Raw genomic sequence first — 14,810 nt, forward strand, 5'->3', positions numbered from 1 at the left:
GCCTCGCTTTGGCCTTCTCCTAGCCTCAAAACTGTGAGCCGGTCAGTTCCTGTGGTTGAAGTCCGCACACTGGGTGGTGCTTGTTTTAGCAGTTGGCAAACTGAGATACCTTCTATCTGCCTTCTGAGAGATCTTGAGTTTTACTGGAATGCTGGTTCATAAGTTAGTGCAGAAAGGAAAAATAGGGTTCCTTTAATCCCTCTCTACTCAATTTAAAAAATGGCCTCAGAACCCTGCAGAAAAGATATAGGATCTGGTAATAAAGTGAAACATAGCCAATCTACAAATGCCCAGAAATCCGCATGTGAATAATGCCCCGCCCACACTGCAGAAATTAGGCTAAAACAAGCAAATGCCTGATTATCCTTTGAAGCTCATCCACCCCTTACATTCAAGGCACATAACAGTTTCTGGGAGAACAGAAGCTTTACTCAGCAAAATGGGAGGATTAGGTTATATTCTGCAGCAACTCACAAACTTCCCACTCTCATGCCTACGTTTGCAGAGTTGAGAACTACTTCAGGTTACTGCATCAGAACTGAGAGAAAGATTGGTGCAGAAGTTGATTTTTGCAAGGCCTCCCCATTCCAAGTGCAAGAACCCCCTTTTATCTGGTTACTTATGGGGGGAACGGCTGGGAGCTAATGAAGGGAAGGGACACCAAGATGTATTAGCTTCACATTGGCCCTAATTCCACCCCACCCCAGTCCGAGTGATGCAAATGCGCGAGGCTGAGCACCGGGAACAACCCCTCCCATCTCAGCTGGGAGCCCCCGTGCCTGGAGTCCCTTCTCGGAGGTTGCCCCAGACTGATCCATTCACATCCTCTCGCTGATCCCAAATATCCTTGAGGTTTCCCAACCACCTCCCACCCCGCACGTGTGAACCTCAGGAGAAAGGAGGCATCTCAGGCTGGCGGACAGGAGAGGGACTTTTAATACCAAGGCTTTTCCCTCTGCAAACATCTAGCGCATCGCCCACTGCCTCATAACTGCCTCTGGATCTCCTCTGACTATTTCCTTTGGGTTCACTGCTGACTCCCCAACTAGGCTGTAAATTCCAGGAGAGGAATGTCCTCCAATCTGCTTGCATATTTTCAGCAACAAGCAGAGTGCTGGGACTTCGGCAGGCACTCAGCGCAGATTGATGGAGGAAGTCCTTCTTTTGAAGCTGTGGAAGCTTCGGTGGATTTGGGTCTTCTCTAGCAGACAGACAGCCACATGAGAGCAGGCGGGGGGTGGGAATCATTGTTGCCTCTTCCATAACATCTGATACAATTTATCGCCCAGAGTAAATGCTCCATAGTTACCCTGGCATGACTGAATAGAAAGGCAGCCAAGAGTGGTCCAAGTCTTGTAACTGTCTCACCCGAACAATTTATAATGTTGGAAAACTGGGGGGTGGAGTTGGCGAGGATTAGATTTTCTTCTTTACTAGAAGAACTTATCTGGTATAGTTTGATCACTCTCTCCTCTTTGAAATACTTTCTTCATTTGGCTTTCGACAGGGCACCCCACCCTCCCGGTTTCTTCCCCCCCCATTCTCATATAACTGCTGCGGTTGCGGGTCTCCCCTCCCCAACCCCATGCCTGGGAAACAAATCACTTCTCACATGTTCCACTGAATCCCAGAATGAGCGTCACACTTGATAATTTCTAAACTTGTGTCTTTGGCCTAGGCCTCTTCTTCAACTTCAGACTGAAATGGCCAGTTGTCCTCTTGGCATCTCCACTTCACCCGTTCAAAGCAAAAGCCCTGGCTTCCCCCCCCAACAATCACTTTCTCCTCCAGTGGCCTTTATCTCACTACATGGGCAACTCTGTTCTAATTGTTCAAGACAAAACCTTGGGGTCCACTAGGACTCCACTTTCATACTGCATCCCCAATCCTCAGCAAATTCTGTTGGTTTTAACTTCAAAAAACATTTACCTTCCCCTGACTGTTCCCATCACCTCCACCACCTCCAACTGTTCCAAGGTGCCACCGGGAACGAGGACACAAGTCCCATGAGGGGATGTTTTGGCCACTGCTGTCCCTTCAGTTCCCTGAGGAGCTATTTGATGAGGGGTTCTCTGCCGAGATGGTTGCAGATCCCTCTAACTAGGGGTCTCTCAGCTTTGATTCTGTGGACATCTGGGGGGAAGGGGTCTTCTTGGCTGAGAGCGGCAGTCCTGAGAGCTGTAGGAGCTGGGCGGCTCCCCTGGCCTCTGCCCTTTACATGCCAGGGCCATGTCCCACCCACGAGCTGGGATGACCAAAATGTCTCCACTTGTTGCCAAACATCCCCTGGAGGCAAAACCACTGCACTACGGTCTTCTGCTTTCTTGCATTTCCCCAGAACGATCCACTAAAAATGTACGTTAAGTCACGGCTTCCCTGGGACCCAGAGTAAAATCCAAATACCTCCAGAGCCTGTGAGGCCTTTCCTTCTTTCCTCCTCCCTCCCCGCTGCTCCTTCCTTCCAGGCACACTCCTTGCTTGTGCTCTGAACACACCAGGCAGAGTCTTGCCTTGGGGCCTTGGCACTTGCTGTCCCCTCTACTTGGTTCACTTTTCTCCCAGACACCCACCTTCTCGGAGAGGCCGTGCCTCCCCTCCGCCCCGCCCATAAAGGAGCATCCTCTCCCACCCTCGGCGCTGTGTGGCCCCCTATCTTGCTTCCTGGAGTGGGTGATAGTGCCCCCCAAATTCATGCTCACCCCGAACCTCAGACTCTGGGCTGATCTGGGAGCAGGATCCTCACAGATTTGACTAGTTAAGGATCTTGAGATGAAATCATCCTGGATTAGGGTGGGCCTTCACTCCAATGGCTGGGGTCTCTATCTGAGAAAGTGCAGGGAGATTTGGACCCCACGAGGGAAGAGGCCAGTTGTATGCAGAGCGACATGGCCGCAAGCCAAGGGACAAGGAGCCATGGGTTGCTGGACGAGGCTCGTCTGCTCGGGCCTCGGACGGGCAACCCCAGGCCTCCAGCAGGGTGGAAAGCAGTTTCTGTTGCTTTAGGCCACCCAGACTGCAGTGCTTTCCAGGAGTGGTTGGGGCACCGAGACCCTGCCATACCCACCCACCCTGCAGCCCCCCCGAGCAAGGCGTCCTTCGATGGGGTGGGGGCCCTTCAATGGCCGTGGGGTGCTGGGCAGAAGCCCCGGGGAGCACAGCCTGGCTCTCCCTTCCCCTGTCCGGAGGCCTGCTGGGAGCTGGCAGTACGGCTGGACCTCGTTAGGCCACAGCTATCCCCTGCCCCGATGCCATGAGCGGCGAGAGGCCTGTCCCCGTCACCAGGTGTGGCTCGGCCTGCGATCAGAGCATGGTGCACGGCCAGGCCCAGGGAGGAGAGAAAAGCACACTTTGGCTGCAATCAAGAAGGGCTCGGTTCTGAGCGTTTCACGATTCGCCCAGGCTCAGCAACGACCCTTTTTCTGTCTGCACCCAACCATACAGCTTTAATTGCCGGTGTGGGCTGGTGGGGTGCTTGGAAGGCACACTGGGCTCCCCCAAATCTAGACCTAAGAGCCTCAAAACTTAAATGGGTCTGACGATCCTGCGGCTTGGGATAGAGGGCCCCGAGGAGCTCTGCGCCCTCACTGGGCACCCTTGAGGCTCCCTTGGGACGGGCTCGGACGCACCGGCTCCTCCAGGCTGCCAGGGCGCGCCTGGCCACATGCCGCCCACAGCCCAGCACCCTGGAGTCGGGATAGGGGGAGTGGGGTGGCTCTGGGGTTGCCATTGGGCCCAGGTGTGGCCCTGCTGATGCCTGTTGGGGTCAGTGGGGCCCTGCTGGGCCCACATCCACCCCGGGAGACTCGGCTGGCGTTTCAAAGCCAGTGGCTAATGGGGGGCTGGACCCCGGACGAGGACAGTGGGGCTCCCGGAGAAGCGGGTCTGCCTTGGCTGTTTCTTTCGCAGGCTGTACCCAACCTAGGCAGGGCCAGCAGCTCTCCGAGAACCAAGGTGGCCAGACAAACAAAGCGAAGGCCTCTGCCTTAAATAGTTTGAGAAAACACGGCTGAGCCGCAGAGGCTCTGTGGTTGAGCTGAGCCAGGGCGGCCTCGGTGGCGGAGCCCGCGGGACACGGTGAACACGGCACAGCTGCCCAGGGCAGCGGAGGGGGCCCCATAAACAGGGGAGGGCTGGTTCCTGGCACTCAGGAATCTGGGGTCAATTAGGGGAATATAAGCCAATTGCAGCTAACAGGGCTGGCTTGGGTTGTATCAACAGTGGACTGCAGAAGGCAGGGGATGAGCGCACTGTCCCTAACTTCGACCAGCACTCGACCCTTGTCAAGGCTTGTTTCAGCCAGGTGGCATGGCCTGTTGTCAAGGCGTGAGCCCTGGCCAGGGAAATGGCCAGCAGACATGAAAACGGAGGTCATCCAGGTGGTGCCTGTGAACTCCAGCTGTGCGATTTAATCTCGTTTCACCCACACCTAGAAGTTTCATGCTGCAGGTCTCTGTAATTCTCTATAAGAACGTTACTTCTTTATGCATTTCATTTTATTTCTATTGTGCCAGCCTGTCAGGGTGTGAACTTGATGGAAAGATGGACTTTGTAGCTGCAGGCATTAGCAACTTCAGAATCCCCAGCAGGACAGAGGACGTGCGGACTGATGCTGGGAGGTGGGAAGGGTACTAGGGCTCTCCTGCTCTTTCACATTTTTATTGTGGTAGCCTATGTAGATATAACCCCAAATTTCCCATTCGAACCTTTTTTTTGTATGCTGTATGGTAGGGGTCATATTTCCTTCTTTTTCCATGTGAGTATCCCCCTATTGCAGCATCATTTGTCGAATTTTTTGTTTGTTTTCTTTCTTTTTTTGTTTGCTTGTTTGTTTTTTGGGAAGTGCATGGGCTGGAAACCAAACCCTGGTCTCCTGCATGGCAGGCAAGAATTCTGCCACTGAACTACTCTTGCACTCCCTCGTTTCAACCATTTTTAAGAATACAATTCAGTGGAATTAATTACACCCACAGTGTTGTGCTACTACCCACCACCACCCTTTACCGACATTGCTCATTGCCCCAGACAGAAACTCCTCATCCACGAGGCAATAACTCCCACCTCTACCCCCAGCTCCCGGGAACCTGTACGCCACCTTCTCTCTCTTCTTCCAGATTTTTCGTAGAAGTGGAATCACACCATATCTGTCCCTTTGTGTCTGCCTTACTTCACTTTGCATAATGTTTTCAAGTAAATCCACGCTGTAGCCTGTGCCAGGATGCCATTCCTTTTCATGACTGAGTAATATCCATTGCAGGTAGGCATCACATCTCATCTATCCATTCATCTGAACACTTGGGTTGTTTCACCATTTGGCAATTATGAATAATGCTCTAAGAACTTTGGTATGCAGGTATCTTTTTGAGTCCCTGCTTTTGATTCTATACACCGAGAAGTGGGGATGCTGATGGTAATTCTACCCTGGACTCTCAGAGGACGTGCCAAAGTCTCCCACGGTGGCTGTGCCATTTTACATCCCCGCTGTTGGGGACTGAATCATATCCCCCACAAAAGGCAGGTTCAGGTCCCAACCGCTGGTCCTGAGGGTGTGAACCCATTTGTAAATAGGACCTTGGAGACTGATTAGTTAAGGCGCCCACACTGAGCGAGGTGGGCCTTGGTCCATACGGCTGAAGTCCTGTATGCAAAGGAATCTGGACACTGAAAAGGAAGCCATGGGGGCGGGGCGGGGGGGGGGGCAGCCAGAAGCTAGAAGTCAACCTGAAGGAGAAAAGAAGAGGGGCTCCACATGCACTGCCAGGGGATGGAAAGCTGAGCAGCCCCAAAGGCTGCCGGCCAGCCAAAGGACACGGGGCCCAGGGCAGGCCAGCCCTCCAGCCTCTGCAGCCGTGAGCCAGCACGTCCCTGCTGCTCAGACAGCCCATTGCACGGTACTCGTTTCAGCAGCCAGGAAACTAAAGCACCTCCAACATCATACGAGTGTTCCTATTTCTCCACATCCGCACCAGCACTTGTTATTTTGCACTTTTTAAAATGACGGCCACCCTAGTGAGTGTGCAGTGGTATCTCACTGGGGTTTGGCTTTGCCTCCTTCATGTGCTCGCTGTGAATTAGGGTGTCTTCACCACCAGGAATCAGAGGCAATGGGAGACGCGACCTGAGAAGCTAGGCAGCGCTCCTCAGGAGAAGGACGGGGCTCCTTCGGGGCTCATTTCGCCACAAGCGGTGTGCACGCCCATTCAGCTTGCTTCCTGGCTCGGAAGACTCCTTGGTGTTCTTTCTACCCTACACTCTTGCTCTGATGGAAATACTTCTTGTCCCCCGTTTCCAGCCACGTGGTCTGAGTGGGAGCTGCTCTTTCTTTTTATGTGTTCACTTCGCTGGTCACAGGGTTTTCCTGAGATTTTTTTTTGAGCTGCAGCTGGTGAGGAGAAGGCATTGCTTCTCTGGAGGGGAGGCAGGGCTGGGAGCCGTCAGAGGCCACGTGCCCATGCTCACGGAGGAACGGGTTCGCCACCCTTTGAGAGAGCGATGCCAAATGGAGACAAGTGTGCTGCCTGAGCAGCTGGAAGGGTCTGTCACATTTGAATCCCTGCCCCCAGTGGTTGCCTGGGCTGGTGTGGCCTCGCTATCACTCGGTTATCTGAGCCAGCCCCTTCCCCTTTTTGCCCAAGTTCAATTTGGGTCTCTAGCTATGCCATTCGCTAAGTTTCCCAGCATTCTACAGGTAGCTCTAATTTCTGTGGTGCACAGTTTTGGGCACGTTTTGGCAGCGAAGCTCAAAGGCTGTTCAGGAGCTCCCAACACATGGGATTCTGCTGGCTCATGTATAAAATATGGGCCAAAAGGTGTCATTTCTATTTGCACACATTTAAATATTCAGATTTGTGGGGAAAGATTGGAGGGAGGAGAAGTCAGAGCATCAGAGGCATAAATGACTTCTCAGTCTTCTGTGAAGACGAAGGTTTGTTGTGGTTATGGAAATTGCCGCTGTCTATTCCGATGACGAGTAAACAGGTGGGGTCTAGGGCAGATCTACCCGCTGTTCTCAATCTAACCTGAAAATCTCAGTTTGGCTCAACGAGCACCCAGCGAGCACCACCACGTGCCACCCCGTGGCAGCTGCCGGAAACAGAGAGGCAAGTCCGGGGCCTGACCCGAAGTCTCCTAGGGCTGCATGCGCTCGGACCCCTAGACGTGGGCCTCACCGTGTGGTGGAAAAGCCCCCGCAGGCCCCAAACGCCCTCAGAGTCAGGTCTCAGCCCAAGGACACTCTCAAGGCCCCAACAGTCCAAGTGTCTGTCTGCCGCCCTGGTCCCAGCGGGGACCCGGCCCAGGCCGCCGGCTGCGGCCCATGGAGGGCCCTTCCCGCACGCCCACCCCAGTGCCCCAGATCCCACGCCAGGCCTCCAGCCGGCCCCATCTGGCTCTTCCCCGCGTCTCCGATGGGAATCCGAACTGGTTGCTTTTCATCTCTCCCCAAAGGAACCCCTAGGATTATTTTAAACCGCATCCTTACCATGGATCTGGCGGCTCCTGTTGAAAAGACACATTCCCTGCGCCTACCGGCAGCTGCGGCACCTGCGGGGTCCCGACGCGGCAGAAAGGTCAGGGAGGCCGAAGGTCTGGGCTCGGCTCCCAGCCGCGGGATTGGGCGCGAGCAGCTCCACCTCCTGTCCCCGGCGCCTGCTCGGCCCCTCTACCTGCCACAGCCTGCATCCCTTAGCTGGGGGCCCGCCCCTCGGGGAGCCTCCCTGTCCCCCCACAGCTTCTGCCCCCGGGTTCCTTCCTATCCCGGGGAACCCTAAGGAGGCTCGTCGTGGCACCTTCTCTGCTGGGTTAGCCCCCCGCCCCCCTGGCCTGCAGCCCCTCAGCTCACAGGCCCCCACTCCTCGCGGGTCCCCCGTGCCTGCAGAGGAAGTGGTACGAGGTGGCGACGATGACAGGTTCACTCTGTGAAAATGGGGATGAAGCCCACCTGCCCACCCACAGCGTGGGGGTCGGATAAGCAACCTCAGTGTAAGTCCAGTGATAATGATCCAGCCACTTCCTGGGCCGTCGCTCCAGCCTGAACCCCTGCCCGTGTTGGCCCCTGTAGGCTTCCCCCAGCCCCTGTGGGGTGCCGACTCTCACGGCTGTTTCTGAGAGGGGTGCCCAGGCGTGGGCCTGGCGGTCCTGCTGGCCAAGGGCCTCCTGGAGTCCTGGAGCCCCGCTTCCCGGCTCCTCTGCCCTGGGGGCTGCCCCCATCCCTCGGCGTGCGGGCACGTCCACCGTGGCCCCAGTCCCCCACTTCCTCCGTCCGCGTTCCGGCGTGGCTCTGACCCTCTATGGGGCCGTGGGGGGCCCTCCCCGGTGGTCCAGGGCACGCCCACCTCAGGACCCTTCGCCAGTGCCGCGCAGACCCCTCCAGCCCGTTCGGGGACACCCTTAGGTGCCACGCGGCCGCCAGCACGAGGAGGCCGAGAAACAGGGAGGGGGCCGTCCCCGCGGCATCGGGTACTCGCGGGTGTGCAGGGAACACCCGGGTCACGGAAGTGTCTTCAGTGGCTCAGTGAACTGTCCCAGGTACTTATTAAAACATCCGCATGGAGATTTAAATGTACAGTTTCCCAGGGTTGGTTACCACCTCAAATTCGGCGAGGGGACCCGTTTTTCTCCGATCTTGGGAACACTGGGCTGGGATTTCGTTTCATGTTATCCCTTCGTCCACCTCTGCGGGGCAGCAAGACTTACCGACCCGGACCTCAGCACCTGGTCGGCCGTGACAGCCACCGCCAGGCGCTCCCCGGCCCCGAGGCAGGGACCGCAAGAGCCCACCCCATGCCCCGGCCACCGTCCACGCGGTCACTCGGCCTTTACCCCAGGGACGTCCACGCGGTCACTTGGCCATCTGGCGTTTACAGAGTCTGTGTGTCGAGGCCTGGACTGACCAGGGTTTGTCCTTGGGGACCAGTTCAAAGCCGGGACAAATGTGTAAACGATTTTAACGCTGTGCAAATGGAGGAGGAACTGCGTGTGCGTCCCCAGGCTGCCCACCGTCTCAGGGTGTCAGGGTGCCTGAAATCCACGGAGAGCCAGGGGTGGAGCACACGCACCGCGCCCGCCCCACTGGTCCTCATTTCTGGTTTGCAGGTAATGGAGACCGTAGCTCCGAGGAGGAAAGGACTGGTCCGGGGTGCGTCGCCACGGGTACGGCACAGGCGGGGAAAACACCAGCGCGGGGGTCACCCCAAGTCCTTCCAGAAGGCTCCCCGTGGAGCTGAGTGTCCAGGGGCCGGCCTCACTGGCTAGTCGGGGCTGGGGTGGGAGCCATCCACAGAGGCCCTGGTGGTGGGGTCTTTACGCGGCTTCCCCCGAGGACCGCCGGTGGCTGTGCCTGCCCAGGGAGTGTGCCAGGACAGGACAAGGCCTGAGCCCAAAGGCCAAGCAGGCGGCCGGGGTGGCGGTGGCCGGAGTGGGGACGGGGACCCTGAGACCAGCTGCAGGTGACAGTTATCCTGTCTGGAGGGTCTTCCAGAAGGGATGGGATCCCCAACTCAGGAGTGCTGAAGCAGGAGCCACCGCCTGCACCCAGGATTCCATCCCTGAGCTGCTGCAAGCCCTTTGCTGCAAGGCCCAGGGGCTAGGTGCAGGGATCCCCAGGCCCTCCCCTGACCCTGGGCCCCTCCCCAGCAGAAGTTCTGGGTTTGCCAAGGGGGTGAGTGGGGGTGGGGTGGGGTGGGAGGGAGTAGGGGTGGGGGAGGCAGTGGGGGTGGGTGGTGGTGGGGAGTGGGGGTGGGGGCAGGGTCTGCATTTCCAACAGCTGCCCTGCAGACTGGGATGCAGGAAGTCTATGGGTCCCACTTTGGAATATGCTGCTTTCCTCTCCGCACAGCTGCTGCTGGTTTCCCCTCTGGCAAGAACAATGCTTTTTACGACCATTTTGAGTCTAGAGCACGAGGCCGGGAGGAGGCTCTGTGGGGCTCGCAGTTGACCCTGGAGCTGGGGGGAAGGACTATCCCCCAGGCCTGGCCTTGCAGAGCTCACAGGTGGGCCGTCCATGGGCCTGTGGTTCTGAAAGGGTTAAAGGCCTCCGTGGCAGCTGGATTTCAGCACTGGGAGCAGGGACCTCGGTGGGGCTTGGGGGGAGGGGGTGACCTGGCCTCCTCACCCCTCCCCATCCCTTGCCCTCAGTCACCCTGGAAGGATTTATGGGTCTGGGGTCACACAACGTTCCTAAATATTCTGAGAAGGGAAAAAAACAAATGCGCGAGGCAGTGACGGAGGCATCCAAGTACTTCCCTTTAAAACAGAGTCCAGGGCTAAGGAGGGGAAAGGGCTCCTTCCCCACCCCCACTTCCATGTGGGTTTCAGGGTTATAACTGCTCTCCCAGGACTAAGAGAAAACTCCACGAGGCCTTTTCTTCAGGAAGGGAATTAATGACTTCGTAAATTCCCTGCTTTGCAAACATCACAGGCAAAGTATTTCCCCAGGCTGGGGGACTGCCTCCTTGGCAAGGGGGAGGCTGGTGCGGGGGGGGGAGTCCCTGTTTCAGCCCCTGTGCAGAGCCTTGCCACAGCTTTGTCTTGTTCTTGTAAAGCTGGGGCCCAAAAGGCTGGGATGCTCAGAGAGCCCCCCAAAAGAAGGCAAGAGAAAGCACGAAAGCCAGGGAGATTGAGACCTGAATGCCTAGCTGAAAACATAGCACTGGAGGAAATTTTACAATTCGAATACATACTTTAAGTAAAAACATGCATCCCTGCCAAATCCTACTTTTGTTCTGAGTTAGAGAAATCGGTTGTTTATATAGCCTGAGCCCACAGACTAATTACACACTTCATTCTTGTAAGCTGTTAAGGCCTGGCCAGTGATACAAAATCCGTGGAAATAACCTCTCAGGACAGACCTTCAGGGGGAGGCACGGGGAACAAGGCGTGTTAGAATCAGGAGCTGAGGGGTGTGTTACAGGCATTCGTAAGGCAAGTTACAATATGTGAGAGGTGGGGTGGGATGGGGCAGGGAAGGGGTCATTTTATCAAACAGTGCCGTTTCCAGGGGCTTCCAGAGAGGCTCCTGGTCCCCCCGGACTTTCTCCTTGCTGTGGTCCACGAGGCTGCTGAGACATGCCACACCACGGGCTGGCTTCAACAGGAATTTACTGACTTAGTTTCAGGGACGAGAAGCCCTCAGTCAGGGTGTAAGCAAGACCTCGTTTCTCCCTGAAGGCTGCAGCGTTCTGGCGCTGCCTTGTTGTAACCCTTGGGGTTCTTGGCTGGCCCCACTGCACCCTGGCCGCAGGGCGAGCCCAATCCTCGTGTCGTCTCATCCGCTGTCCACCCACTTCTAGCTTTTCCCTGTGGCCTGCCCTGATTTGCGGCTTCCAGTTTCCTCTCTTTATACGACCTCCAGAAATCTGGATAAAGACCCACCCTGATGTGATTGGCCACATATTAACCAGAAGCAGCATCTTCGAAAGGTCCCGTTTACAATGGACTCCCACCGGGAGAACAAGAACACATCTTTCATTAGGGGACGTGATGCAGCCAACTGCATTCTTCAAAGGGGCCCTTTCTCAGAGGCCAGCCTTTCCCTCCCCAGCCCCTTCCCCATCAGCTTAGCAAATCCTCACATTTTTGAAAGTCCATCAGTCCTTTCTGGGCACTGGGGTAAGGGCACTACTAAGGGCTAACCCAACCGAGTTCATTCACTCTTCCCCAAGGTCTTGATTTGGCTGCAGTAACTTCCTCATTCATTCACAAATATTACTGAGCACTCACTGAGTCCAGATTTGTGGGCAAGACTTGGAGATTCAGGAGTTGAGGGCTTCTTACAGTGCCTTAATATTGGAGTGGAAATGGTAGCCAAAGCATAGTACCCTGAGGGTATAGGAGTTTTTGAGTCAAACTACCACAACTTTCTCTTTGTTTCTTAATAGGTTTTGAAGGTATCAGCCAAGCTGGAAAAATGGGTATTGCTGGTTTGCCCCCAGGTCTCTGGACAGAAAAAATTAAAAAAATTTTTTTTTTTGTTTTTGTTTTAAGTCCGCCACCTCAGTCTTCTAGAAGTTAGAATATCCTCTCTGAAATGAGAAAATCAGAAAAATAAAGCTATAACATGCCAAAGAGAAAAACAATCCAGAAGGCACTACTTGAAGCTGTCTAAATCTCAAATCCACCCAGTGTAAGGGAGGCGGTGGGTAGAGATTCTCTACCTCTTGGGCAGCCTGGCAGAAAACCTGAAAATTCTCCGGGATTACAGGTAACACCTGAGCTCTCCTACCTCGTGCTATGCCAGGGAGAGGACGTATCTCCTGTCTGTTTTATTTAACTTCGTGTTCTGCTTTGTTTCAGGAGGGATTTAAGGTAGTTTACCAAGAAGGCACAGAACATAAGTTTATTATACACTAAAAACAGGAGCAAGAGAAAGCAAAGGGAGGCAGGGACGAGGAGAGGCGGGTTAGGATACCGCCTTCCGGCAGGCTCTGGGGTTCACCGGGTAAAGGGAAACGAGGGTTCAGGGGTTACCCGACCCGCAGATCAGGGACCTAGAGCCCGGAGACCCACCTTCCTCGCTGGGGCCCTAAGCCTCAGCCTTGCCCGCTCGGCCACGGTGGCCCAGGGCAGTTGAGAACGTAGAATCCTGTGCCCCGTAGGCCCCGACCCCTTATCGGTGCATCCGCCCCCGAGCCCCCCAGAACAGGGCACGCCCCTATTGCACTCGGGTCTGGCGGGTGCACACGAGGGGCCTTCTGGACCAGCCTGTGTCCGGCAGACGGACAGACCATATCACGGGCGGCCGCATTTCCCATTTCCCACCCCCGGATTGTCACACACGCCCCGACCGCTGAGACAGTCCCTGTGGGACTAATAAGAAAACTCCCCGTGAAGCGGGGACATGGTGAGGAGTCTGCAGGCCAGCCCCCCACAGGTCCCCCACCCTCAGCCTGTCCGGAGTTGCGGGGGTCCGGGGGGGGGGGTGTCCAAGCGAACTGCAGACCCAACCCAGGCACTAGGCGAACCAGAAGGACGGCTCTAGAGTTTTAGGGGCCACCTCCCCGGATTCTAGCCTCTACCCACTTTCTCACGCTCGTCACCTGCCATTTATGTGACCGGTGCTGGGGGACGCCAGAGGCACCGCCGCTGCCCCGAGTCCTAAACGTTTGGACCTTTCCACGAGGCCGGGCGGCCGCGGGAGGGCGGGCGCGCGCGCCACCTCGCGGCCGGTTCCGGCACGGCAGGGGCAGCTGCCCGCGGCCCCGACGGGGGGCTGCCCGCGGGAGGGGGGCGGTGGGGGGCGAAGCCGCGAGCGGAGGGAGGCGCCCGGCTACGGCAGGACCGCGTGCCCCGGTGCCCTCGCCCGCCCGCGTCGTGCCCTGCGCCCCGGCCCTCCACCTGCGCCGCGCGGCCGGCAAACTGGGCAGCCCCGGGGAGCTGCGGCCTCCGCGGTCAGCTGGACTCGGGCCTCAGGATTTCCACGACCTCATGAAAGGAATAGGTTTTAACAAGAATGGCCCATTTATCATAGGGTTTTCAAGAGAAAACGTTCCCAATCCTAAACCGCCACCCCCGAGGATACCGTCGGTTCGTAAGCCGGAGCCGTCTCTTGTCCCCAGGCTACTTCCCCAGCCCAGCGGGGCCGTGGGTCTCTGCCCCAGGCTGAGCGCAGGGCCCCTCCCGGGAGGGCGCGGGGCGGGGGTGGCGCGGAGTGGTGGCCTCCAGCTAGTAGTTCCTTCCAGAGGCCCTGGGCGTCCAAACCTGGGCGTCTCTGCTCCCAGGGGCCGTGGGAATTGGAGCTCCCCTCCCTGCCGCCGGCGCCTCCCAGCCCTGCCCCTTCCCAGGCGTTACTCACTTACAAACCCTTTGCCCACCTAACTCCGTCTCCTGCAGGCCCCAACTGAAAGGCTGAGGCCTATTGAAGCCAGAGCCCTGGACAGTTTGGGGACTGTGACCTCCGTACCCCCCGAGGGCATGACGACAGCGAGGCCTTCCCAGAAATGTGTGCACAGTTCACAGTTTTGCGTGCGGTTTTGCAGAGCGCAGAGCCCCCAGGGCCGTCCCGGGAGGAGGGGAGCAGGTTGTAAAGGCAGGTGGGGTGGGCCGGTGGTGACGGGTGAGGAGAGGGCTTTGGGCATCCAGAGGGGAGGGGTCAATCTCCCTTCTGCCTCCGACCTGACCCTGGGCCCAGCCCCCCAGGAATGCATGGGTTCAGTGAGAGCAAAAGCGGAAACCAGTTTCCACTCCTCACTTTGGCCCTGGGTGGCCCTGGCTTGGCCTTGGGGCTGCCAGCAGTATCGGCAGCAACATCCAACTTGCAGGGGCAGGGGGCCGTGCTGCCTGTTGGAGAACTGCCCATCAGGCCCGGGAAGCAAGGCCTTGGGAGGGGCAGTCGGCGGGGGGGGGGTTAGATGTCCTCCGTGGATGGGTGCAGACAGGAGCCAGCCAGACAGGGCTGTGCAAGACCAGGCGTCACTCTGTAGCATGTACGAAGCAGGCCCAGAGCACTTACTTTTCTTTATTGTTGTTTTTATAGGGCACATAGCACTTGATATGCCAGGAGCTGCTGGCGTATAATATAAAACAACTCCTGTTTTAAGCATTCACACATACTATCTCATTTAATGTACATACAACCCATGCAATAGTTCCTATTAGTATCCTTACTGTAGATGCAAGGATGTAGTTGTGGTTGTGGGGTGCAGGGTGGATGGGGGGGCCAGGAGAAATTTTTTTGAGTGGGATTTCAAGAGTAATGTGGATTCCCAGACCATGCACCGCCCCTCCAAAAAAAGTTATGTGCATGTTTGTTTTAAAAAATAATGCCGAAGAAAGAAAAGCACAATGCAATTTCACTTTACAATTTCACTTCACTTTAC

General features: G+C 56.5%; 1 long non-coding RNA gene across 2 annotated transcripts; it reads right to left on the reverse strand.

The window, feature by feature from the left end:
• Window positions 1-10,128: 10,128 nt before the first annotated feature.
• LOC143679634 (uncharacterized) lies at window positions 10,129-13,148 on the reverse strand. 2 transcript variants are annotated; one of them, XR_013173880.1, is made up of 3 exons: window positions 13,032-13,148; window positions 11,716-12,017; window positions 10,129-11,076 (listed from the first exon to the last, which is right to left on the reverse strand). It is a non-coding gene; the product is annotated as an uncharacterized LOC143679634 (long non-coding RNA). The 2 variants fall into 2 exon arrangements; XR_013173879.1 differs by having other exon boundaries at window positions 10,129-11,080.
• Between the last annotated feature and the right edge of the window lie 1,662 nt (window positions 13,149-14,810).

This window comes from Tamandua tetradactyla, chromosome 4 (assembly GCF_023851605.1).
Source record: "Tamandua tetradactyla isolate mTamTet1 chromosome 4, mTamTet1.pri, whole genome shotgun sequence".
NCBI classification, from domain to species: domain Eukaryota; kingdom Metazoa; phylum Chordata; class Mammalia; order Pilosa; family Myrmecophagidae; genus Tamandua; species Tamandua tetradactyla.